Source organism: Microcaecilia unicolor, chromosome 5 (assembly GCF_901765095.1).
Source record: "Microcaecilia unicolor chromosome 5, aMicUni1.1, whole genome shotgun sequence".
Classification (NCBI taxonomy): Eukaryota; Metazoa; Chordata; class Amphibia; order Gymnophiona; family Siphonopidae; genus Microcaecilia; species Microcaecilia unicolor.
This window is the reverse complement of record NC_044035.1, coordinates 51,576,040-51,600,723: the sequence shown is the minus strand read 5'-3', so window position 1 is coordinate 51,600,723 and position 24,684 is coordinate 51,576,040.

Sequence of the window (24,684 nt, the reverse complement as noted above, 5' to 3'; positions counted from 1 at the left end):
GCTGCACCTGGGACACCCTCAACTACTACTGAAAGACCCCTGGGTAAGGCCCAGGAGTAGGGGTCTGGGAGTGGGGGGAGGGGAGGCAGTAGGGAGCAGAGTTTGAATGTCAAGAGGTAGGGTGTTGACCTTGGGTGTGGAGGGGCTCCTGTGGAGGGATAACTATGGCAGGGGGATCGGGAAGAGGGAATATGATGGTGGGAGTTGGTACGAGCTAGGGGAGATGAAATCTGAGGGCACTCGGAGTTGTCGGGAGAGGTGTGATGCAGCACAACCATGACACTTGACTGTGGCAATTATTTATTTATTTAGGTGCAAGGCCTCCACCCACATTACATGTAGTGGCATTTAGCACACATCCCGCTCAAACACTGTGTTACATGCAGTGGCAAATAGCTCAAGCACTGACACTGGCACTCTCTGCCACTATATGTCATGAGAGGGGAAGCTTTTGTACCTAAATAAATACATAAATGTCAAAGTCAAGTGTTGCAGCCACATGGGGGCACACCATCCCCAACAGCTGACTTCGCATACCTGATCTCCCATCCCCCAATGTCCAACCCCACCACCTCCCTCTCTGTATGTCTGCACTGGCAGCCTTAGCGGACTGGGAATGAAAACTAAGGGGCTGGAAATTCTGAGTTCACTCCAAAAATTTCAACAGCAACTATACTGGAGTGTTACTGCTCTGAGCTATTTTGTGTCCAAGTTGTTTGATGCATGCAACTTTCTAAAATAAAAAAAAAAAAAAAAATTTAGTGATTGAAAGATGTTGATTGGATTGTCCATTTCTTAATTAAGGCAGTTATTTCTATGTCAGAATGTTTTTTTCATAGCAGCTCAAAATGCAGCTGAGGTAGTGTAGTGTATTGGGTTTTTTTTAAAATTTCACAATAGAGCAGGGTTCTCAATGCAGTCCTCGAGACACACCCAGCCATTCAGGTTTTCAGAATATCTACAGTGAATGTGCATGAGATAAATTTGCATGCACTACCTCCATTGTACGCTAATCTATCTCATGCATATTCATTCAGGGTATCCTGAAAACCTGACTGGCTAGGTAGGTCCTGAGGACTGGATTGAGAACCACTGCATTAGGGATTTAGGAATATTCGTATTCAAGTATAATGTGTCATACATTTGCACTGACCAGAGCCTGCAGTGGTTATCTGAAATGGAATAAGAACAAAAGAATAGCCATAGTGGGTGAGACCAATGGTCTATCTAGCCCAGTATCCTGTTTCCAACAGTGGCCAAGCCAGGTCACAAGTACCTGGCAGAAACCCAAATTGTGGCAACTACACTGCAATTAAGATCATTATCATAGCACAGCTAAATATAAAATTAAATTAAATTATTTGTGAGAATGATGCTCTTCAATAAGTGTGACACAAACTTGCATAACAGCATATAAACTGCCATTGTTGGGGCTAAAGTTCAGATAGATGAGAGTCCTGCTTTTCATGTTTATTTATTTACAAGTCTTTTGATATACTGACTTTAAAGCCGTGGAGGGGCATAATCGAACGCAAACGCCCATCTCCATGGGCGTCTATCTCCCAGAACAGGTACGTGAAGGGGCGGGACAAACCGTATTTTCGAAAAAAAATGGACGTCCATCTTTTTTCCGATAATACGGTTTGTGCCAGCCAAATGCATCGGATTTGTGCAGATTTGAGCTGGGCGATATCGTTTTTTCAGCGATAATGGAAACCAAAGGCGCCCAGTTCAAAAATGACCAAATCCAAGGCATTGGGTCGCGGGAGGGGCCAGGATTCGTAGTGCACTGGTCCCCCTCACATGCCGCCTTGGGGGCACTTGTAACAATTAAAAAAAAAAGTTAACTACCTCTGAAGTCCATAGCTCCCTTCCCTTGGGTGCTGAGCCCCCCAAATCCCACTCCCCACAATGCTACACCATTACCATAGCACTTATGGCTGAAAGGGGGCACCTAGATGTGAGTACAGTGGGTTTTGGGGGTGGTTTGGAGGGCTCCCATTTACCACCACAAGTGTAACAGGTAGGGGGGAATGGGCCTGGGTCCACCTGGCTGAAGTCCACTGCACCCACTAACAACTGCTCCAGGGACCTGCATACTGCTATGATGGAGCTGGGTATGACATTTGAAGCTGGCATACAGGCTGGAAAAAAAAGGGTTTTAAAGTTGTTTTTTTTGGTGGGAGGGGGTTAGTGACCACTGGGGGAGTTAGAGGTGGTCATCCCCGATTCCCTCCGGTGGTCATCTGGTCATTTAGGGCACTTGTTTGGGACTTGTTCGTGAAAATAAGGGTCCAAAAAAGTGACCCAAATTTGCGCTAAAAACACCTTTCTTTTTTCAATTATCAGCCGAGGACACCCATCTCTCCTTGGCCGATAAACACGCCCCAGTCCCGCCTTCACCACGCCTCCGACACGTCCCCGTCAACTGTGGCCGTTTCCGCGACAGATTGCAGTTGAATACGCCCAAAATCGGCTTTTGATTATACTGATTTGGACGCCCACGGGAGAAAGGCGCCCATCTCCCGATTTGGGTCGAAATATGGGCGTCTTTCTCTTTCGAAAATAAGGCGGATAGCCTAGCAAGGCGGTTTGAAAGCTTTAAAATCGGGGATGTTGGATTTGGTAGGAATAGAGAAGTGGGGAGAGGAACATTAGAAAAGTGAGGGAGTGAAAGATAAGAGAGGAGAGAACAGGTGGGTTGGAACTACTTACAGGTCCAAAATAATACCTAAGTAGTAGAGTAAGCCTTGTGAACAACCATGTTTTAAGAGATTTCTTGAATTTAAGGTATAACAATTTGGCTTGCATTTGAGGTGGGAGAGAGTTCTAAAGCTGTAGACCCAAGTAGGAGAATGCAGATTCCCTAGTAACCTCATAGCTTCTGTTTGCAGGGATGGAAATGACAACAGGTCTGCTTGGGAGGAACAGAGACAGCACACTTGTATAAGTCTCTGGTGAGGCCCCACTTAGATTACTGTGTGCAATTCTGAAGACCACACCTACAGAAGGATATAAACAGGATGGAGTCGGTCCGGAGGGTGGCTACAAAATTGGTAAGCGGTCTCAGTCATAAAACATTTAGAGACAGGCTTAGGAACCTCAACATGTATACGCTGGAAGAGAGGCGAGAGAAAGAGGATATGATAGAGACATTTAAATACCTCAGTGATGTTAATGTACAGGAGGTAAGCCTTTTTCAAATGAAGGAAAACTCAGGTATGAGGGGAGCATATGATGAAGTTAAGAGGAAATATGCTTAGGAGGTATCTAAGAAAATACACTTTCACAGAAAGGGTGGTGGATGCATGGAATGGCCTCCCGGTGGAGGTTGTGGAGACAAGGACTGTGTCAGAATTTAAGAAAACATGGGATAGGCATGTGGGATCCCTTAGGAAAGGAGGAGTTAGTGGTTACTGAGGATGGGCAGACTGGATGGGCCACTTGGCCCTTATCTACTGTCATATTTCTAAGTGGGAATATATGGAATAAAAAAAAGATGAAAGGTAAGCTAGAGTTTGAGTATGATAGGCCTTGTGTACTAAAGCTAGTATTTTGAATTTTAGTCAATGTTCTTTTTGGAGAAGAGGGGGCACATGATCATAACGATGGACTTATAAATCAGTTTTGACACTGTGGATTGGAGAAGTTGAAGATACAGATTTAAGAGGAAAGCCATTTTTTTAAGGCAATTCAGTAATCTAACTGGGACAGTATTAAAGCCACAATAAGAGTTTGTAAACGTGAAGCAGGTAGGAGTGGTTTGACTAAGCGAATGTGGTAGGGAGTGACAAAGCAAGATCATAGAGCCGATAATATTTATGGTTCAAAGGTTTGAGAGCAGTCCACAAGGACTGCGAACACTTTCACTCCCTGGTGACTAGTGGAACCCATCCACCCCTACTGAGGCCCCCAGGCCCCCATACCTCAAAAGAGGCAGGAGTGATGGCCACTTGCTCTTGCCTCCAGTACTGTCATCTCCAAAATGAGTATACAAGGCTATGAGATTTGAAAGTGCAGCCCCATTGCTTATAAAGTTACACTGGCTTCCAATCAAAGCCAGAATAACATTCAAATTATGTACATTTCTTTTTCAATGGCTTAACCCCCTTTGCAATGCTCTCCCTGGTTCAAGAGATTATCTAACCCTCCACTATCCCAGTTGCAAAAATGTGATCTACAAGTTAATCAACATGTCAGTGTTCCCTTACCTCTGTACCAAATGATGGAATTCCCTCCCGAAATTCATCAGATGGGATAGACCTTAAAGCCTCTCTGTTTAAGCAATTTCTCATTGATCATTATAATTAATTTAAACCCCTAATTGTACAATTATTCCAATTTCTCAGTTACATTCTAATTGTTATTATACATGATGACTTTAAATTGTTACCTTTTTGCATCTAGTATTCATTTCCATATTACATATTGTAATACTCAATTCTCATTTACTTTGTTATTACTACTTAAAGTATACTATCCCTCATCACTTTTTGTACTGTTAATTACAATAAGCTGTTAGCCACATTGGAATTTATCACCTCCTCTTGAGGTGGCTGTAGGTTTAGATGCACTGATATGCTGCAATAATGTGGAATATAAATTAAATTAATTAATTAAAATAGCTGCACCTTGCCCCTACACAGTGCATGCTGGGATGCACTGGGCTGAGCCAGTCTGCCATATAAGGGAAAGATTAGTGTGATGGTAGGACATGAATGAGTTGGTGCTTGTTGACAGAAGATTTCGAGTGACAGTGGTAGGTGCCAGGTTGAACCCAGAAAATGAAGCTGGTTTATGTCTGGAGAAGGTGTGGAGGTGTGCAAGCTTGGTCATGCCTAGTGAGACAAAGAAGGGGGCCGGGAGAAGAGATGCCAAGGCATGCCTGGATGCCAGTCTGGAGGGTTCACATGCATGTGCATTTTTAGCATATGCATGGGATACTCTGGAGGGTGCAGCACTGGCAGGCTGGAGAGAAGTGGACTGAACCATGTTTGCGCATGTGTGGGTACATGATTTAAAAAAATAAAGAAAGAGGAGAAACGCAGTAGCGATGGATAGAGGACTGAGACTGTAGGGCAGTGAAGGCAGAGGTTTTGGAGGAAAGGTGCTGGACTGTGGAGCATGTAGTCATATGGTGTGCCCAGATAGGGTCTGGTGTTGGTTTAGGGAAAGGTTCCTGTGTGAGGCCAGTGCAGAGCTGCATTTTCAGGGTGGCTGTTAAAGGGGGGGTCGCTGGGTTATATCAGAATCTGGTGCCAGAGGGTGTGTGTGCCACTAGGTTATGTGCAGAATATCTCTCTCTAGGCCCTAAGGGTCACCCATGCCATTTTAGACGATGGCGCCAACAGGGGCAGCAGTGGAGAGTCGTCTTCTGCATAGGACCCCCTGATCTACTGATGAAGCCCCAGGTAGGTCGCAGGGGACTCGAGTGGCGGTGGGAGGGTAGGTGACTGAAAGAGCGAGGCTTTGATGTCAGGGCAGGGCTTGCTGTCGAGTTGCCAATTGGGAGGGGGAATTGATGTTGGGGAAGGGATTGGGAAGGGCCTTTCCTGAAAGGGAAGGGACTGGAAGTGCCTGGGGCTGTGTCACCATGGCACGTCACCTGTCAGTAGCTGTGATAACAGACTGCCATTAGTGCAGCTGCATTTATCACCTTCTGTTGAGGTGGCGCCGTGGCAGTAAGTTCAGCTGCACTGCTGGCAGTCATGACAGCCATCTACAGCTCCCACTGTCCATGTCACACCCATCTCCCACCCACTCCCGGAGACATTAGCGCGGGCCCGTGCTAATGTGTACCAAATCCGTAACTGTTTTAAAAACAGGTTTAAATGAGAGATACGTTGGTGAGGGTGTATCAGTGTGTGATCTGAACTGAGTCTGAACATCTCAGAAATGGTTTTCTCTTTGGAAGAAAAAGCTGGAAAGAAGTTTCCAAATTTCAGGAAAGGAAGATTTTAATAATTACTCCTGAATTTTCCTTTTAAATTGGGAAAATTATGCTAGGAACAGAGGATATTGGTGTATAACTATAAGCGGATTAAAGGATCCTTATACAAAGCCTCAGTAGAAATGGAGCTAGCATGTGATAATGCAGAACTTTTCCACGTGCTAAGCCCATTTCTACTGCCATGAAATTGCCATTTTCTTATTTTTTCACGCTGCTTGCTAATATAAGCATAAAAAAATAACAGGTGCAGTTACTACCTCCTATTTAGGAGGCGCTAAGGACTCCCCACATTAAGCACATGTAAACCGGTTAGCATACAGTAGTGTCACTGTGCCAACCGGTGTACACTTCCACACCCATTTTCCACCCATGACATGCCTCCAGCCAAAAATAATTTTTAAAAAACTAATTAGCGTGCGATCAGCATACGCTAATGGCAAAACGAATGTAGGATGCTTTACTGCAGTCTGTGTTAGCCCATATTTCCTGTATTAAGCATGAATTAGTGCTTAATGCATCTTAGTAAAAGTTTCCCTTAAATACTGGCATTATTTGAATGTAGAACTAAGGAGAGAGAAAGTCTTAAAGCTGCTGGAATGAGTCCAGTGAGTGCTTGGTGACCTTGGGAATAATTATATCTCCAAGCGGGAAAAAAAAAACACATTCTTGGATGGTTTTGTGTGTTTATAAAGACTGAGTCATATGAGAGCACAGTGTGAATTTAGAATGAGCCTTCACTGAATCCAATTCTGGCAGCCCATTCCACAATATTAAAAATAGGGAAACGATCTTAAGAGCAGGAAAATACTAGTTAGGGATAATTAATTCTGGGGTCCTTTTACTAAGGTGCGCTGAAAAATGGCTTGCAGTAGTGTAGGCGCGGGTTTTGGGTGCGCACCGATCTAGTTTTCAGTGCGCCTGTAAAATAGGCCTTTTTGATATTTTTGCCAAAAATGGATGTGCAGCAAAACCAAAATTGCCACGCGTCCATTTTGGGTCAGAGACCTTACTGCCAGCCATTGACCTAGCGGTAAAGACTCACGTGGTAACCGGGTGGTAATGACCTACATGCGTCAAGTGCCACTTGGTGCGCGCCCGATATGCGCTTCCGAAAATAAAAATTATTTTTCAGATGTGCGTATCGGATGCGCACCAAAAATGAAATTACCGCGAGAGTCACGTGGTAGCTGTGCGGTAACTCCATTTTGGTGCACGGTGGGCATGTGTAGATGCTTATGCAGCTTCGTAAAAGGGCCCCTCTGTTTGATCTCCTTTTACCAAGCTGCGGTAGTGTCTGCGTGTGGATTTACCATGCGCCAAGGCCCCTCTTACCGCAGCGGGTAAATAGCTAAAAAAAAGGAAATGGCTGTACGGAAAGTAAACACTTGTTGCATAGGCAGCAAAGAAAAAACTAATTTCCAGGTGCGCCAGAAATGGTGTGCGCTGGGGTGGCACTACCGCCGGCTCTCGCGTTAGGACCGCAGTAGTGGCAGATTGGTACATGACAAAGTGATGGTAGCTCTACCTCTGCTTTATAAAAGAGCCCCTTTATTTGCTAGATTAGAACGCAGTATACAGTTAAAAAAAAACCAAAAACCAAAAGTCTGTGTGACAGGTACACATAGATAAATTAAATACACAAATAAAATGTGCTTTTATTAGAATCTCATTTGAGGTAGGTTTTGATATATCTTTCTATTTTGGCGAGTGGAATGTCGTTAAATTCTTGCATTTCTAATTTGAGATTTGCTTTGCAAATTCCCGTGGTATTAGGTCATCAGCATTCTAAATATAAAACTTATTTGAATCATGCCTAGAAATATTGAAGTTATTAGTGGTAATGGTAGTATAAGTTAATCATGTAACTTTTCACATCTTAAGTCTCAACAAGAATTGATATTATAATCTATTAAGAGAGTTGACTGTTGTGTTGTAATGCAAGATCAGTTTGTATCAAATGTTGATAATTAGAGACCTTATATATGAGTCACAAGCAGGAATCTTATGTATTTACAGGAATGTGGTTGCAGGATACAGAGGGTACATTATTATATGATCTTTGCCTCATTGGCTATAATATAACTCATGTGCCTAGATTAGGTAAGAAAGGAGAAGGTTTAGCTTTAATATATGAAAGCTTTCTTAATATCTCTTTAGTAAATTCTGTTAGGAATGTGAGTTTAGAAGCAATGGTATGTAGCCTGAAGGAAACTGGATGCTTTGAAAAGGTAGGTTTCTTGTTAGTTTACAGACCACCAGGCAGAAGGATTGCAATTCTATATATGAGGAATTATGTAATTTGCTATTGCAATCTTTCATTAATGTTTAGGAATGCTATTGTGGTTGGAGACTTTGGACGACAAAACTGACCCTCGTTTCAGGTTTTTTTTAGATTTTACCGAGTTATTACATTTTTATGATCCCCTACAATGTTCCCGTTTGAAGAGGTGGGGGGGGGGGGAGGGGGTGTCGTGCTTATCTAGTTGCTTCAGAATGGAATAGGCCTCCCCAGGGCTGCCGAGGGGGGGGGGCAGGGGGGACAAAATTCCCCGGGCCTGGGCCTCTAAGGGGTGCCCAGCGCCGCAATCCCACCTGCCCTCCATCGTCAACCATCTGCCATCAGGCCGGGCCCCCTGCATTGGAATCACAGCGCCTCTCACCTCCATGTGAAAGTGCTGCAGGCAGCAGCAGATCGCCTTCCTTCGGGCCTCCTTCCCACCCTGTGTCCCGCCCTCATCTGACGTAACTTCCGCGAGGGCGGGACACAGGGAGGTTCCGAGAGAAGAGGACATTTCTCTGGTAAGTGAACACTATTTTGCTTTGTGCTTTGGGAACTTAAAGATTGGGGTTTAAAGGAGGAATTGTAGGTTAGTGTTAGGCAAAATAAAATATAAAAAGCAAATTTTATCAACTAATCTCCATAGTCTTTTCCACTTAGTTTTAAAATCTTTGTACCACAGCATTAACAGATAGAATCTAGCAGGCACTGCAGGATCTAGTTTAGTATTAAGGGGGAATAAAAAGAGAGAGAGAGGGAAAAGCAAGCAGGACCTAGTTTAGTATTTAGGGGGGAATAAAAAGAGAGAGAGAGAGAGAGAAAAGCAAGCATCATTAACTAGCTGCCATAGAGGGGCATAATCGAACGGTGCGGCCATCTACATGGGCAGCCATCAATATGGCCGGCACCGCAAACAGTGGTCCCAAACTGTATTATTGAAAAAGATGGCTGGCCATCTTTCGTTTCGATAATACGGTTTGGGCTGGCTAAATGTCAGAGATGGCCAGGTTTGAGATGGCCGGCATCGTTTTTCGCCGATAAAGGAAACCGAGGCCGGCCATCTCAAACTCGGCCAAATCCAAGGCATTTGGTCATGGGAGGGGCCAGCATTTGTAGTGCACTGGTCCCCCTGACATGCCAGGACACCAACCGGGCACCCTAGGGGGCACTGCAGTGGACTTCAAAAATTGCTCACAGGTGCATACCTCCCTTACCTTGGGTGCTGAGCCCCCCAAATCCCCCCAAAAACCCACTCCCCACAACTGTACACCACTACCATAGCCCTTAGGGGTGAAGGGGGGCACCTACATGTGGGTACAGTGGGTTTTTTTTGGGGGGGGGGGTTGGAGGGCTCAACACTTACCACCACAAATGTAACAGGTAGGGGGGGGGGATGGACCTGGTTCCACCTGCCTGAAGTGCATTGCACCCACTAAAAACTGCTCCAGGGACCTGCATACTGCAGTCATGGAGCTGGGTATGACATTTCAGGCTGGCATAGAGGCTGGCAAAAAAAAATGATTTTTAATTTTTTGGGGGGGTGGGAGGGGGTTGGTGACCATTGGGAGAGTAAGGGGAGGTCATCCCCGATTCCCTACGTGGTCATCTGCTCAGTTTGGGCCTTCCATACCCTGCTGAGATACCCCCTTGAACTTTGGCTGGCCCTGCAATGGAAAGCAGTTGAAGCCGGCGAAAATCGGCTTTCGATTATACCAATTTCGCCGGCTTCAGGAGATGGCCGGCCATCTCCCGATTTGTGTCGGAAGATGGCCGGCTTTCTCGTTCGAAAATAAGCTGGATAGTGTATAAACCCTTTTCCCATAGTTTTAAACTGACATTTTCTCTAGAAATAGGCATTTTCCCCATAATTTTAAACTGTAACCTTTTCTAGAGGTAGAAACTAAACAGCCAAAAACTCTTGTTCTAAAAGGCAGTTGTTTTCTGTTCCTTGGCTGCTGGAGAGGTAGCTCATCCAGCAACCTCAATTAAGTGTTAATTAAGGTGTGGGAAATAGAATACTTGCATAGGTTGCTGAGTCAGCTTCAAAGAGCCTGTTTAAAAAAAGGCCCCTTAGATTCAAAACTATATAAAGAGGAAAGATCCCACTGAACTTTCTTTCTGAGAAGTTCCGAGAGAAGAGGACATTTCTCTGGTAAGTGAACGCTATTTTGCTTTGTGCTTTGGGAACTTAAAGAATGGGGTTTAAAGGAGGAATTGTAGGTTAGTGTTAGGCAAAACAAAATATAAAAAGCAAATTTTATCAACTAATCTCCATAGTCTTTTCCACTTAGTTTTAAAAACTTTGTACCACAGCATTAACAGATAGAATCTAGCAGGCACTTCAGGATCTAGTTTAGTCTTCCTGCCCACCCTTAGGACAACTCCTCATTTATAGTCAGTTATTGTAATCAGGGTAACAAGCAAGGAGTGCTCCTACAGAGTTTTAAATACATTTCATTACCATCTAAGAAGGAAACACTAAATAAATCATACAATATACTATCCAGCTTATAATCGAAAGAGAAAAACGCCTATATTGTGACCCAAATCGAGAGATGGGCGTCTTTCTCTCGTGGGCGCCCAAATCGGTATAATCGAAAGCCGATTTTGGGTGTTTCCAACTGCAATCCGTCGCAGAAACGGGTAAAGTTGATGGGGGCGTGTTGGAGGCGTGGTGAAGGCGGAACTGGGGCGTGGTTATCGGCCGAGGAGAGATGGGCATCTCTAGCTGATAATCGAAAAAAAAGGCGTTTTTATCGCGATTTTGGGTCACTTTTTTGGACCCTTTTTTTCACAAACAGGTCCCAAAAAAGTGCCCCAACTGACCAGATGACCACTGGAGGGAATCGGGGATGACTTCCCCGGACTCCCCCAGTGGTCACTAACCCCCTCCCACCGACGAAAACCGCTCTGGCTTCCACTGTAAGGGCATTTACACCAAGTTTCAGCTGGTGTAAATACAAGTCTTCAACTGGCCTCTGGACCGACTCCGTCCTGTTTATATCTTTCCATAAGTGCGGTCTCCAGAATTCCAAATGAGGCCTCACCAGAGATTTGTACAAGGGCATTATCACCTCTTTTTTTTTGCTGGTAATCCCTCTCCTTATGCACCCGAGCATCCTTCTGGCTTTCAGCATCGCTTTTTCTACCCGTTTGGCCACCTTAAGGTCATCAGACACAATCACCCCCAAGTCCCAGTCTTCTTTCGTACACAAAAGCTCGTCACCCCCTATACTGTACCTTTCCATCGGGTTTTTGTGACCCAAGTACATGACCCTACATTTCTTAGCATTAAATTGTAGTTGCCAATTTTTGGACTCTTCTTCTAACTTTGCCAGATCCTTCCTCATGCTATCCACACACCTTCCAGGGTGTCCACCCTATTACAGAGTTTGGTATCATTCACAAAGAGACAAACCTTACCAGACAGCCCTTCCGTAATATCACTCACAAAGGACTCCTGCGGTACACCACTTGTAACATCCTTTTCCTCAGAGCAAACTCCACTTACCACTACCCTCTGTCTCCTTCCGTTTAACCAGTTTTTAACCCAGTCAATCACTTTAGGTCCCATATGGAGGGCATTCAGTTTACTTATCAGTCGCCAGTGTGGAACCGTGTCAAAGGCTTTGCTAAAAGTATACATCTAGTGCCCCTCTCACGTCCAATTGTTTGGTCAGTCATTCAGAGAAGTCAGATTTGTCCGACATGATCTGCCTTTAGTGAAACCATGCTGCTTCAGGTCCTGCAGTCCATTTAATTCGAGAAACCTCACAATCCTCCACTTTAGAAGCGTTTCCATTAGTTTACTCACCATTGAGGTCAGACTGACTCAAAGGCGTAGCCAGACCAGCGGGAGGGGGCACATTTTAGCCCCTCCCCCGGTGCCGCCGACCCCCCCCCCGCCATTGCTGAACCCCCCCGCCATCAACTTTGACCCCCCCTGCCGATGACCCTCTCGACCCCCCCTTCCCGCCGCCAACCCGCCGTCGCCTACTTTTGCTGGCGGGGGACCCCAACCCCCGCCAGCCAAGCCGAGGCCCTCTTCTTCCCAATCCCGCGCAAGGCTTCGTTCTAGTCTGACGTCAGACTCACAGAAACAGAATGAAGCCTTGCAGATCAGCCAGCAAGGTCTTCTTCTTCCGGCGCAAGGCTTCGTTCTGTTTCTGTGAGTCTGACGTTCTGCATGTACAACGTGCAGGACGTCAGACTAGAACAAAGCCTTGCACGGGATTGGGAAGAAGAGGACCTCGGTTTGGCTGGCGGGGGTTGGGGTTCCCTGCCAGCAAAGGTAGGCGACAGCAGGTTGGCGGTGGGAGGGGGGTCAAGAGGGTCGTCGGCAGGGGGGTCCAGGGGCAAATCTACGGGGACCCAGGCCCCTGTGGCCCCATACTGGCTACGCCACTGGACTGACTGGTCTGTAATTTGCAACCTCCTCCTTGCTTCCAGAGTTCTCATGCATAAACTAAGCTTGCATGAGCATATGTGGCGTGCTGACATTGGTGGCTTGGAGCACTGCTGCTGGCTGCTGTAATTATCTGATAGGGGTCATGGCAGGCTGTGGATGTCTTCAGCTGACAGGGCTTGGGGATTCCCACCAGCTTCACCAATGGTACCTGAGACAAAAGTGGATGGGCCCAGGTCATCCTAAACCCATCCACTGCAACAGCCCTGAGATGCACGAGTATATGACAATATGCTGTTTAAATGCTATTCTGTAACTATGTACACATCTTCAATGGAATACACTTTGCAGGTGGGCATGGCTGGTGTCTGGGCAGAGTGGAAGTAGGACTTCCTACAGCAGTTTTGTGAGATTGCTGCGGGAGGTCCCAGCAGCCGTATTGAGATTGGCACTAGCAGAAGCAAGGGCAACCTCAAAATGGCTGCTGGTGCCTCCCGTGGCAGTTTTGGCACTCATTTTAAACCAGCAGCGGCACTGGGCAAGAAAGATTGGGGTTCTTTCCTGCCCCCAAAGAGGCTTCTAGACCACCAGGGACCATTGATGGTCAGGGGTCAAGGTCGGTAGGGGGATTCACCTTCTTCATTGGTGAAGTGGAGGGTGGTCGGTCAGATGGCTCAGGAAGGGGAAGAGAACAATCAAAGATGGGGAGGAATTTCAGTTTCAGACAAAAATGCACCAACATTATTAGCCAAAACCTGAACCCAGATTTTGGGCCTGTTTCAGTGCACAATCCAAAAATTCGGTCAGCCTCTATGGCATACACATGTGTATATCCTGTTAAGCTAGTATTCAAAAAAGGAATATAGGCACCTGCTTTCCTTCATACAATATACACCAACCAGGTGAATAGGTGTACTGTTTAGAAGTGTTCTGCATACGCCAAAAGCCTTACACCTGGAAGACTGGTAACCAGAGGGAAATTTAACGTAATCCTGTTCTGTTCCTTGGAGAGCAAGCCTGGATTTTTGTTGTTTTTGTTTAGTTTGGTTGATTTTTTTGTCATTTCTGTTTCAATGACTCTTGGAAACTTCCAACTATATTTTTTATCAAAGGACTCAGTTATGAATATTTGTAAATGTGCTAATTAAAGACCCTTTCTTCTCCTGGAACCCCAGCACTGTCAGAAGAGCAGAACCTGTACAAGGAGATAGAAGCAAAAGGGATCACAAGTCACATCTGCCTATCAGGTTTTTGCCAAAGGAATAGTAGAAATAAGGTTCAACAAACAAGCTGTCAGAGAAACAGAATGAATAGCCAATGATTGTTGGCAACTGTGGCAATTGTAAATCACGCTGGCAGGTCTTCTGTGTGAGCCTTATGCTGGCATTAAATCATGTCCACAGATCGTTTGGCACTGATAGAATGACACTGGCCTTCTTGATAATGGCAGATGATCACTTTTAATGGGGTAGCATAGTTGTGAGCCTAGAGAGACCTTGGATTGAATCCTACTTCTGCTACTTGCTTAGTAACCTTGACCAAATCACTGTGGGGATTTTTATTTATTTATTTATTTTATTGCATTTGTATCCCACATTTTCCCACCTTTTTGCGGGCTCAGTGTGGCTTACAATAAGTTGTGAGTGATAGAAATGCAATTTGTTACTACTTGGTTATGGATTACATTGTGAGGAGTTATGCGAGACAAACTCAGAGTATCATTAAGGAATATAACCAAGTATTCATGCACATATATAACAAATGCCACAGAGAAATGCACATTTCCAAAAGGAGCATGTTTTGGGGGAGAATAGGCCCTTGTTACAAGTGAACACTCACATTTACACTTGCTATAAAAATACACATAAACAGCTAGAAAATTGTCTTTTGAGACTTGGAGCATTGTTTGGTAATTAATGCTGCAGTTTGGAGAGAGAATTCCATGCTAAGTTTTTCTCCACATACTTTGCTCTCTTCTGTCCTCTTTCACCCTCCTCTTCCCCTCTCCTTCCTGCTCTCTACCTGTTATTTCTAAAGCCTCATCTTCCTTCTCTTCCTGTCTGATACTCAGACCCTCTGTTTGTGGCTATGTGTCTTTGACTGTAGACCTTTCTCTAGCTGTCTCTAGTAAAGCTACTGGCTACGGTGGTGGGTCTGGTGCAGGTTAGCTCTACTTCAGTGAATGGGGTGCACCTGTGGATTGGTGGGTTTGGCTGAAAGAAAGGAGAAACAACAGAGGAAGTTCCCTCTGCAGAGGTTATAGAGGTCCAGGCCACAGTTTCTAGACTTGTCTAATGACCAATGCGTACAGAGGTTAAGGTTTGACGAGGAGACCATTCTCCACTTGTGCACCCAGCTGTAGACAGCCAACTATTTGGAAGGGACAAGTCCTGCCAGTTCACATGGAGGTCACCACAGCCCTCATCTTCCTCACCATTGGAACTTTCTAGACACTTTCTTGCACATGAAATCTTTGCATGATATTTATGCTCAGGACAACAGCCACAAATGTAACGACAGTAACATAGTAGATGACAGCAGATAAAGATCTGTATGGTCCATCAGGCCTGCCCAACAAGATAAACTCATAGTATAAGGTATGATGTGATATTACATATGTACACTTGATCTTGATTTGCCCTTGCCATTTTTGAGGCACAGACCCATCTAATCACTGCTAAGCTTGTTTGGTTCCATACCTTCTATACATGATTTGTGTTTATCCCATGCATTTTTGAATTCCGTTAATGTTTTCATCTCTACCACCTCCCACAGTGCTGACACTTTAATTTTTGTTCAGACACCCGCACATTTTTGCTGATACCTCCCATCTGTGTTTTAAAGTTGCAGATACTGTTCTGGTTGGAGGAAAAAAGAGGCATTTTAGATCACAAAAAAATGGCATACAATTGTCTGAACCAACCATCTATGCTGCCCTCCCCTGAACCTCATGAAAAATTTCTTGCATTGTGCACACATCATAAGCTACTGTTTCCTTCTGTGCATTGAATAGAATATTTGATGTCATTATCATTCATTTTAATGCTGTGTCTGCCTGTATCTTCCACACCAGTTAACACCCATATTGAACCCCTCTCTGCATTGTTTAGCAGGTTTATTCTGTCCCCATATTCATGGAGGAAGCGTATATTGTTATGTGTATTTTGTATGAGCATTATTTGTATTCAATTGCATTGTCTGTGTAATAGATAGCATTATAGCTTGCAGTATCCTGTGATTGACTCCTTGTGAACTTTCCCTATTGGCTATTAGCTCTGAACTAGGGTCAGCCCTCCCTCTCTGCTCCTGGGGCTGTGCGAGAGAGCCCCAGTCTTACTTGCATGCCTTTGTGATCAGCAGCTGTTCTAGGGGCCGATCCCTTCTTAATTTACTGTGATGCCATCAAGATTTTTCACAGTCTCCCAAAGTCATTCTCCATTCATTTACCCCAAGTTACTCCTCCTTATTCCTCTTTGAGAATTACCTCTCCTTCCCTCTGAGGTAGCTAGATACAGACCCTATGTGCAGAAGGTAACAATTCTCTTTCAAGCAACTGAACTGTAAGTTGATTTTGTTTATTTGCTATGATTACTACAATAAAGATGAGTTGGATGGTTTAGTTGGCTGTTGAGGCTACATTATACTTTGCCTAGAACTTCACAAGGTTACATGCACGTAGAACCCATGGTAAATATCATTCAATTAATAGGCAAGTGAGGTTAGGTAGAGAATATCACACCAGAATGAGCTAACAGTTACAAATTAAAAGATCCCTTTTATTAAAACTTAGTCCATGTAGCCAATAGATGTAAAATAGGATGTGTAGCATTTAGTGCGCGCTAGGTCCGTTAGAATGCACTAAACTTTAGTAAAAGGGCCCCAAAATTAGCAGTTTCAAGATTAAAAAGTTAAGAGTGAAAGAAATGCCATGTAAAGAGTAGGAAAGATGGATTGGAGAGGGGAAGATTAATATCAGAATGAGGTAATACTTACAAATGTGCATTTAAATGTAGGCTGAGCTAGGAGGCTGGCTGACAAATTAATCTATTCAAACAAAACTAAACAACCTCTTGTTATAAAGACTGCTACTAATACTACTACTTACTGCAAGGTACTTATCAGTACTATACTCCTATGAAGTGCAAGAGGATAGGGAAAAAGCCTCTGTGCCCACACCTCCACCCTGTATTTAATTTTTAAAGGGTAAGGAGGAAAACCTTGGGTCACCTGTAATCATCAGCATAAAAAACCCTTATCTCAATTCCTTATTTGCTAAAACTTCATAGAATAGACAACAGTGGATCCAAAAATATAAGTGAATTAGAAGTAAAAAAAACAACTTTGTGCAGAAAAAGTTAGTCACACCAGTCAGACTTTTCCTGCACGTTTGTCTTCACGAGTGACCTAGAGGTTCAAGTTAAGTTTTTTTTTACTTCTAATTCGCTTATATTTTTGGATCCACTGTTGCCTTTTCTATGAAGTTTTAGCAAGTAAGGAATCTCCAGTGCATCCTCTAGCAATACTTGCTAGTACCACAAAGCTGCTAGAGGTTCAGGCTGCCATTTTGAGACCAGAATCTTGATGGGCAGGAGCAAGTGGGCATCGCTCCTGCCCTTAGGATCCCCTATATCACCAGGTATATCAAAGGTAGGCTTGAGGGTCTACAGAGGGTAGAAGGTGGAGACCTGGTTAGGGAGCTTTACTTGTGGGAAAGGGAAGGGGCACCAGAAACCCCTCATGCTTCTACCTGGACGTTAACCTGGCACTGGCCAATATTCAGATCGCTGCCCAGTTAGTTCAGCAGCTAAAGTTAGGTCAGGCTTTTTGCTGTCCTAACTTTAGCCACTTACTTAACCAGCTGTCTATCTCAATATCACTGTTAACCTGAAGTACCAGTTCCACTGTTCCCTCTAAGCTGATTGGGAGTCCTCCATCTAAGGTACTGCCAGTGGTAGTTTTGGTGGTTGTGGTGGGGGTGGGGGTGTTGTTTCACTATTACGTTTTCAACAGTGAGGGACAAGCAAGCTCTGTAGGACTCCAGGGTACCTACTTGTCCCTAGTGATTGAAAACAGAATATTGAAACACTACCACCTACAGACAGCAAAGCAACTGGAGGACTCCCGCTTGGCTTAGAGGGAACAGACCATGAACTGCCCCTGGACTAATTATATAGTGTAGAAGCAGTTAGTACTATATTCAGCAGCACTGTCCAGTTAGGTACCACTGAATATCAATGTATAGACAGGCAAAGGTGATTTAATCACACTGAGTATTGGGTCTGGTGTTTTCTCACAATATTGATGCCCCATACTTTGACAGATACACCTGCAAGATCTTCATGAAGGAGAAGCCCATTTGATTTGTCTCAAGGCATAGTGCCTCTATTCATCTGATGGTTATCTGTATGAGTTTCTTTCATATGCTGGTTGAGGTGACAATTTTGATTGTGACTTAGGTCTTGGAACAAGTGTCATAATGCGTCTTCTTCATGTTCTTGCAAAATCTCCAACAACACACAATATATTTTGGCAATTTTTTCACTTCTTGTAAGCTGATGATGAAGGTCTGACAGTCAAAACTGGGACTTCATGTGCACCACAATTAACTGACAGCGAACTACAGGACAGTGAAAAGAACATGACAGTTATAATTATGTCTTTGATACAAAAAAACAAAGTACTTACCATGAAGTGGAATGACAATCCAGATGTGACTCTGGCAAGTAATTCTCAAAGTATTGATCCATTTCTTACTTCTAAGTGATTTTCACATACTGAGCGAAACATAATCAGCTTTACACAACCCCGTATGATAGCAGCTTACATGGCTGGAGTGCATCTGATAGACAACTTTGTTGCCAAATACAGAATAAATATGAAAGGACAGGAATGGTGGGGGCCACATTTTGTAATTTATGTAGATGTAGTCCTGTGCAGTGGATGGCAGTTGCAATGTTCCTAATGATGTCAGTGAGTTTTCATCTATCAGAAAGCAGCTGCGAGGCAGAGTTTCATAATTGAAGAAGCTGTCTGACCCACATCGACAAATCTTAGGTTATCATATCACCAAAAATCCTGATGGATGAGAACTAAGATATTGTGAATTCAAAGCACCACCAGATTGGCATTTGTGCTAAATGTTTTAGTAACGTGGTATCTATCACTCTAAAAAAATATAGCTCTTATTAGTAGTGTGGATTCTGATGACATTGTGATAATGCAACATTCAGTAACTCCCTTATTTTTTTAAATAACAGTTTAAGGGGTCCTTTTACTAAGGTGCGCTGAAAAATGGCTTACGGTAGTGTAGGCACGGGTTTTGGGTTTGCGCAGAATCATTTTTCAGCGCACCTGTAAAAAATACCTTTTTAAAAAACATTTTGCTGAAAATGGACATGCGGCAAAATGAAAATTGCCATGCATTCATTTTGGGTCTGAGACCTTACCACCAGCCATTGACCTAGAGGTAAAGTCTCACATGAGTACCGGGCAGTAACGACCTATGCATGTCAAGTGCCACTTGGCGCGCGCTCAATATGCATGCCCAAAAATAAAAATTATTTTTCGGCCATGCATATCGGACGCACGCCAAAAATGAAATTACCGCAAGAGCCACGCAGTAACTCCATTTTGGCGTGCGTAGACACTTATGTGGCTTAGTAAAAGGGCCCCTAAAATTGATATTGATATGTTCCATTGTTTGCTTCTAACACACAGTAAAAATGTGTTTGGTTAACCATATCATGTAGCAGCAGTAAATGGGTTAAGAACCCTGCTTCCCACTCCACCCTAATTTATTTAATATTAACGATAATTATTTATTTATTTATTTATTTGTTACATTTGTACCCCACATTTTCCCACCTATTTGCAGGCTCAATGTGGCTTACATAGTACAGTGAGGCGTTAGCCACCTCCGGTGATGAAACAAATACAGAGTGATGTTATTGTCAATGAGATAAATGTGTTACAGACATATTAGGGAATCGTAGAGAAGAGGAGTTGTATAGTGTTCATTACAAGTTTTGGTTTCTTTGTGTTGCTGGGTTCAGGCGTTTAAGTTGGGCCAGTAGGGTATGCCTTTTCGAACAGGTTGGTCTTTAGTGATTTCTGGAAGTTGAGGTGGTCGTACGTTGTTTTTACGGTTTTTGGTAGTGCATTCCAGAGTTGCGTGCTTATATAGGAGAAGTTGGATCCATAAATTGATTTGTACTTGAGTCATGTGAACATTTTTTTTTCTGGTTGCATAAGATTATTACTAGTAACCATTATCAGAGCAGGTTTTAAAATACTTGATGTTAACTCATGGAGAAGAAAATATAAAAACGCTCAATGACATTGCAATGTACTCTAATCTAATTGAGATGTCAATGGAACCAAATTGAACTGTCCTGGTTTCCTATAGGAAATAAAGAGAAATAGAGGTTGTAAGTGTTGGGGAGATCCAAGGCACATGAAAAGCCTGAGCTGTGGGTCGCTGTGCATTTTACTGTCAGTGGCAGCAATTTGAATGAAACTGGACTAAGGGTGAGGAACACAGACATGATGCTCTTGTAGGAAATGGATATAATTATGATGTTGTCAGGTTACAGCAAAGAAAATCTAATATACAAAAAGTCACAGAAGAGCAGATTTGGATGGATGACCGTCAAGCTGATTTTCCATAGATTTTGCAACAACATCTTCAGTATGTAAACTGAGAAAAATAAGCCCCCAAACCAGGAAGCTGTGCTCTATGAATTCAAAATGAATTATTTTTCACACTAGCTTAAGAAAATTTTCAAAGCAGAATATAGATTTTAATCCAGTTCGAATATTGTCTACCATTATTGTGCTAATTATCACTCTGCTGGTAAGTGTGGAACTTTCATTTCTACTGGATACATGAATGACCTGCAGCCAACAAAGAGTCACGAGTGCTTTAAAAGTCCTTAAAGACCTATTTGTTCAGGCAGGCTTAAGGAGATTGAATAGCTTAATGTTATGTTAGAGATGAAGTACCTAATCTAGCCAACTTCCACTCCCAATTCTGTTCTGACTTAAATACCAACCTCCCATCTTTCTCTTTCCATCTCTCCTTAATTTTATCCCTCCTTATCCTTTCTCCCAAATTACACTATCCTATCCTGTCTACCCTCTTTTATCCTAGTCATATATTATCTAGCTCTACTTATCATACACTACAAAGCCCAACTTTACATTGTTTTACTACTGTTTTATTAAAATTCTATTAACTTTGTATTTCAAATGACTATGTAAGCCGTATTGAGCCTGCATTGTGTGGGAAAGTGCGGGGTACAAATGTAATAATAATAATAATAATATACTGAATTTTATATGATATGAGGCCTGGTGAGTTTGGTGTGTGGTCCTTTACATTTCATGTATTTTATGTTATTTAACAATGTTTGTTTTAGCTTATTTTGTATTATTCATATATTTTTATATTAGGTTTGTAATCTTGCATGTCACCAAGAATGGTAGACCACATGGCCTATACATTTTTTAAATAAATCAATAAAAGTTAGAAGTTATATAAACAAAAAAGAGGGGTTAGCCCACTTATAGACAGTGCACTGAGTTGTGCAAAATGACGTTGTTTGATACCATCCCAGTTCAGGGAGACGTTGCACTTCTTTTGGATTTTGTCTCAGGAAGCTCTGGTAGTCAATTGAACAGTCCCATAAGGTAAGAAAATACTGCTTTCCTTATATGTATTAAAATTACAAACAAATGGATACAATATACAGATTTGTAGAAAATGTTTAGCACCATATCTATGTTAGTTGAATGCTCTAATGCTTGCTTATTAGGTGTATCATTAGTATTATGCTAACATTGTATTATATCTCTGGTATTTGAATTCCAGTGCTGTTAAATGTATATATTTTTGATACAGTTTCACAGTAGTACTATAAGTAGAGGAGTGTGGTAGCCGTGTTAGTCCACTCCAGGGGCGTATCTGAACTGCGGCGGTAGGGGGGGCCAGGGCCAGAGAGGGGGGGCACATTATAGCCCCCCCCCCCGCCGCCGCCGCCATTGCCGATCCCCCTCCCCCCAGCCGCTGCCATTGCTAACCCTCCCCCTCCGCTGCTCGCCTACCTTCGCTGGCGGGGGACCCCAACCCCCGCCAGCCGAGGTCCGCGTCCTCCTGCCGCTGCCGGCTGCCTTTGGTCCTTTCATTCTTCCATTGAAGCTGGCGCCGACGAAAAAGTTTCTTTTGAATCTGACGTCGCTGCACGTTGCACGTTGTACGTGCAGGACGTCAGACTCAGAAACAATTTCTGAGTCTGACGTCCTGCACGTACAACGTGCAGCGACGTCAGACTCAAAAGAAACTTTCGTCGGCGCCAGCTTCAATGGAAGAATTAAAGGACCAAAGGCAGCCGGCAGCGGCAGGAGGACGCGGACCTCGGCTGGCGGGGGTTGGGGTCCCCCGCCAGCGAAGGTAGGCGAGCAACGGAGGGGGAGGGTTGGCAGCGGTAGGGGGGTCCAGGGCGAAATCTGCGGGGGCCCAGGCCCCTGAGGCCCCACGCAGATACGCCCCTGGTCCACTCTTAAGGTTATCAATAGAAATCAAACAAAATAAAACATGGAAAAGAAAATAAGATGATACCTTTTTTATTGGACATAACTTAATACATTTCTTGATTAGCTTTCGAAGGTTGCCCTTCTTCGTCAGATCGGAAATAAGCAAATGTGCTAGCTGACAGTGTATATAAGTGAAAACATTCAAGCATTACTATGACAGTCTGACAGGGTGGGAGGATGGGTCTGTTGGGTGTTAAAATATTCAATCATTCTGACTTCAAAGGTCTTACGTTCTTGTATGGTTTTAAAGTTACCTTTCAGTATTCTCACTGTGAAATCACTGGTACAGTGTCCTGGTTCTGTGAAGTGCTGTTACTTTGAAGTCAGAATGATTGAATATTTTAACACCCAACAGAAAGGACTTAACAAGGACCTGGGGTTCCTAGCCCATTATAAACCATAAAGCTGTATGTCTCTGTTGATCATAGTAACATATACATAGTAACATAGTAGATGACGGCAGAAAAAGACCTGCATGGTCCATCCAGTCTGCCCAAGACAAACTCATATGTGTATACCTTACCTTGAATTTGTACCTGTCCTTTTCAGGGCACAGACCGTATAAGTCTGCCCAGCAGTATTTCCCGTCTCCCAACCACCAGTCCCGCCTCCCATCATCGGCTCTGGTACAGACCGTATAAGTCTGCCCTCCCCTATCCTAGCCTCCCAACCACCAACCCCTCTTCCCCTCACCTGCTCCGCCACCCAATTTCAGCTAAACTTCTGAGGATCCATTCCTTATGCACAGGATTCCTTTATGCATATCCCACGCATGTTTGAACTCCGTTACCGTTTTCATCTCAACCACCTCCCGCGGGAGGGCATTCCAAGCGTCCACCACCCTCTCCATGAAAAAATACTTCCTGACATCTTTCCTGAGGAAGTATTTTTTCACGGACCCACCCCTCACCTATCCACACCCATCCTGTTAGAATATCAATGATATGCTTTGATGTCCCCATGCATACCTCCGACCCACCCCCATCCTCCCACCCTGTTAGACTGTCATAGTAATGCTTGAATGTTTTCACTTATATACACTGTCAGCTAGCACATTTGCTTATTTCCGATCTGACGAAGAAGGGCGACCTTCGAAAGCTAATCAAGAAATGTATTAAGTTATGTCCAATAAAAAAGGTATCATCTTATTTTCTTTTCCATGTTTAATTTTGTTTGATTTCTATTGATAACAGTAGTACTATTAGATTTCAATTTACTGTTTTCAAGTTGACCTCATTTATTGTAATTAGTTTATTCTTGGTTATTTTACTACTGTTATTCTGTTAACAAAATTGTAAGTTTTATGTTAAACTGTACCTGCCGTACACCGCCTTGGGTGAATCTCTTTATAAAGGTGGTTAATAAATCCCAATAAATAAATAAATAAATAACACCAGGGTGACTATAGTCAGATACAATAGGCACAAATCCTCAACAAAGGCATGTAATTTGTCCAAACATCCAGACTCCAGGGTAGCAGATAAAGAAGCAAATGTCCATTTCTAAATCTCAAAAGACTAATCTGTGATAGCATTCTCCCATCTTAGCATATTAGCTTTTTGAGGATTGTCATATGCTGCCTTCAGTTTAACTCCCTACCAGCCAAAATAAATTGATGGGAAGTAGAGAGAATGATAGCTAAAGTCACATATTGAATGTGTTCTGCAGAACTCGCGAGTTGCTTAAATAGCTGAATATCTTTGAATATTATACTAGTGATATTATTTGCCATGCTTTCTCAGCCTTGAAAGAGAAACAAAACATTTTCCAAGCCATCTTGATCAATTGTCAAATGAAATCACTAGAGGGAGATATTGAATCTTTTGCACTTAGTCAAAATAGATGCAACTATCACCACCAAGTCAAGTGAATCGCAAGAGGCATGCCTATCACCCATGATAAGACCAACCTATTTTTAGGTTTGTTTGAGAAATGCATTCCATTACAACATGGTCTAGATTCTTTGGGTGATTTTCTATAGTATGGCTTGCATCGGTATAATGGCTGAAGGAGTTTTGTCCATGAATCATTTAGTGTAATCAGAATCTTAGAATATTTTGCTTTTAGGTACAAGAGTGTCCATTAGGGAAAATATTGTTCAGGAAGCAGTGGCGTTCCTAGGGGCGCTGAAAACCGGGGCAGATCTCCGATGCGTCCTGCCCCCCGGGTACAGCGCCCCCACCGTGCAGCGTGACCCCCCCCGGCGAAAGGACACCCCCCCCCACCCTGGCGAAAGAACCCCCTCCCCCCCGGGTGCACGCCGCCGGGGGGGGGGGGGGTGCCGCACGCCGGTCAGCGTCGTTCGTTTCCATGCTCCCTCTGCCCCGGAACAGGTTACTTCCTGTTCTGGGGCAGAGGGAGCATGGAAACAAACGACGCTGACTGGCACTCGGCACCCCCCCAGCGGCATGCGCCCGGGGCGGACCGCCCCCACCGCCCCCCCCCCTTGGTACGCCACTG